General features: G+C 41.8%; 4 non-coding genes across 4 annotated transcripts; all 4 read right to left on the bottom strand.

Annotated features, from left to right (window-relative positions):
• Window positions 1-45: 45 nt before the first annotated feature.
• On the bottom strand, window positions 46-118 carry TRNAT-UGU (transfer RNA threonine (anticodon UGU)). Its single transcript has one exon. It is a non-coding gene; the product is annotated as a tRNA-Thr (tRNA).
• Window positions 119-569: 451 nt separating this feature from the next.
• Window positions 570-642, bottom strand: TRNAT-CGU (transfer RNA threonine (anticodon CGU)). The gene has a single exon. It is a non-coding gene; the product is annotated as a tRNA-Thr (tRNA).
• Window positions 643-1,133: 491 nt separating this feature from the next.
• TRNAT-UGU (transfer RNA threonine (anticodon UGU)) lies at window positions 1,134-1,206 on the bottom strand. Its single transcript has one exon. It is a non-coding gene; the product is annotated as a tRNA-Thr (tRNA).
• A 451-nt stretch (window positions 1,207-1,657) lies between these two features.
• Window positions 1,658-1,730, bottom strand: TRNAT-CGU (transfer RNA threonine (anticodon CGU)). The gene has a single exon. It is a non-coding gene; the product is annotated as a tRNA-Thr (tRNA).
• Between the last annotated feature and the right edge of the window lie 770 nt (window positions 1,731-2,500).

Here is a 2,500-nt window from a genome sequence, read left to right as displayed (position 1 = left end):
AAAACCCGTTCCAAAAGTATTCACAATACCCTAGACTAATAAATTAGGCCCCAGTGAGAATTGAACTCACGACCCCTGGTTTACAAGACCAGTGCTCTAACCCCTGAGCTATGAAGCCCATTTCTTCAACTACTCGCACAGTGTTTTTCGTCCATTTCTACATTCCTTTTTCCAAATTCTAGAATGTCATAAGTGGGATTGTAACCAATGCCTCCAGGAGGGCTCTCGCAGTCATCCGGAAAAACACACGTGTGAAAAATTGTGAAACGTAAAGAAAGAGTGGTCACGTTAAGAGTCCAATTCTTGGGATGAAGTATAAAGACTGGAGCTGTTTGTCATTAACTGGACTTTTTACTTCCTTGGTTCAAATTACTGGTTTAGAAGCAAGGTGTTCACATCTGCCTAGTATTTTTTAATCCTTCAGATACATCCTATTATTATCCTGATGAGGAAACCTAGGCAGCTCCGAAACATTTGGCCATAAAATAGTCTGTAGCTGTGTTAGTATGGTTCACAACCAACATGGTTCCAAGGTACTTCTTCTACCTATCAGCCTAGGCTTGCAGGAAAGGCCCCAGTGAGAATTGAACTCACGACCCCTGGTTTACGAGACCAGTGCTCTAACCTCTGAGCTATGAAGCCTGCCTGTGGCGCACTGCCACAAATTTTTTTCCACATTTGCACCAGAAAGTTAATTTACATTTTAAATATTTGCAGGTAGCACTACCTAAAACGCCATGAGTAGTGTTTAAGGAAAAGCATTCTGAAGGAAGTGGAATTTCAACCCACCAGTCCAGGAGAGACAACAATGATTTTGAACGACACTTTACTTCAAAACAATAGACTGGAAAACACTCTCGGTTTTGTATGAAGAGTGTCCGCGCGCCCAGCAGAAGAGCATGCCATCGCACTGACCTACATGGCTATGAAAAGTTTCCGCAACCTGAAGAGAATACGGTGATGTTAATAGTGTAATTCTTGGAATGACATTTAAAGACTGCAGGACTTCGACATTATGGTTGTTGATTTGGAATTCCGGGGAACAAAAAATAGAACTCTTGATAGATTCTATCTCTTCCTCGGTCCACAAAACCCGTTCCAAAAGTATTCACAATACCCTAGACTAATAAATTAGGCCCCAGTGAGAATTGAACTCACGACCCCTGGTTTACAAGACCAGTGCTCTAACCCCTGAGCTATGAAGCCCATTTCTTCAACTACTCGCACAGTGTTTTTCGTCCATTTCTACATTCCTTTTTCCAAATTCTAGAATGTCATAAGTGGGATTGTAACCAATGCCTCCAGGAGGGCTCTCGCAGTCATCCGGAAAAACACACGTGTGAAAAATTGTGAAACGTAAAGAAAGAGTGGTCACGTTAAGAGTCCAATTCTTGGGATGAAGTATAAAGACTGGAGCTGTTTGTCATTAACTGGACTTTTTACTTCCTTGGTTCAAATTACTGGTTTAGAAGCAAAGTGTTCACATCTGCCTAGTATTTTTTAATCCTTCAGATACATCCTATTATTATCCTGATGAGGAAACCTAGGCAGCTCCGAAACATTTGGCCATAAAATAGTCTGTAGCTGTGTTAGCATGTTTCACTACCAACATGGTTCCAAGATACTTCTTCTACCTATCAGCCTAGGCTTGCAGGAAAGGCCCCAGTGAGAATTGAACTCACGACCCCTGGTTTACGAGACCAGTGCTCTAACCTCTGAGCTATGAAGCCTGCCTGTGGCGCACTGCCACAAACGTTTTTCCACATTTGCACCAGAAAGTTAATTTACATTTTAAATATTTGCAGGTAGCACTACCTAAAACGCCATGAGTAGTGTTTAAGGAAAAGCATTCTGAAGGAAGTGGAATTTCAACCCACCACTCCAGGAGAGACAAAAATGATTTTGAACGACACTTTACTTCAAAACAATAGACTGGAAAACACTCTCGGTTTTGTATGAAGAGTGTCCGCGCGCCCAGCAGAAGAGCATGCCATCGCACTGACCTACATGGCTATGAAAAGTTTCCGCAACCTGAAGAGAATACGGTGATGTTAATAGTGTAATTCTTGGAATGACATTTAAAGACTGCAGGACTTCGACATTATGGTTGTTGATTTGGAATTCCGGGGAACAAAAAATAGAACTCTTGATAGATTCTATCTCTTCCTCGGTCCACAAAACCCGTTCCAAAAGTATTCACAATACCCTAGACTAATAAATTAGGCCCCAGTGAGAATTGAACTCACGACCCCTGGTTTACAAGACCAGTGCTCTAACTCCTGAGCTATGAAGCCCATTTCTTCAACTACTCGCACAGTGTTTTTCGTCCATTTCTACATTCCTTTTTCCAAATTCTAGAATGTCATAAGTGGGATTGTAACCAATGCCTCCAGGAGGGCTCTCGCAGTCATCCGGAAAAACACACGTGTGAAAAATTGTGAAACGTAAAGAAAGAGTGGTCACGTTAAGAGTCCAATTCTTGGGATGAAGTATAAAGACT

This window comes from Eleutherodactylus coqui, chromosome 7, assembly GCF_035609145.1.
Source record: "Eleutherodactylus coqui strain aEleCoq1 chromosome 7, aEleCoq1.hap1, whole genome shotgun sequence".
Lineage (NCBI taxonomy): Eukaryota > Metazoa > Chordata > Amphibia > Anura > Eleutherodactylidae > Eleutherodactylus > Eleutherodactylus coqui.
Note: the sequence above shows the minus strand (reverse complement) of the source record. Positions and strands in the feature narration are given on the sequence as shown.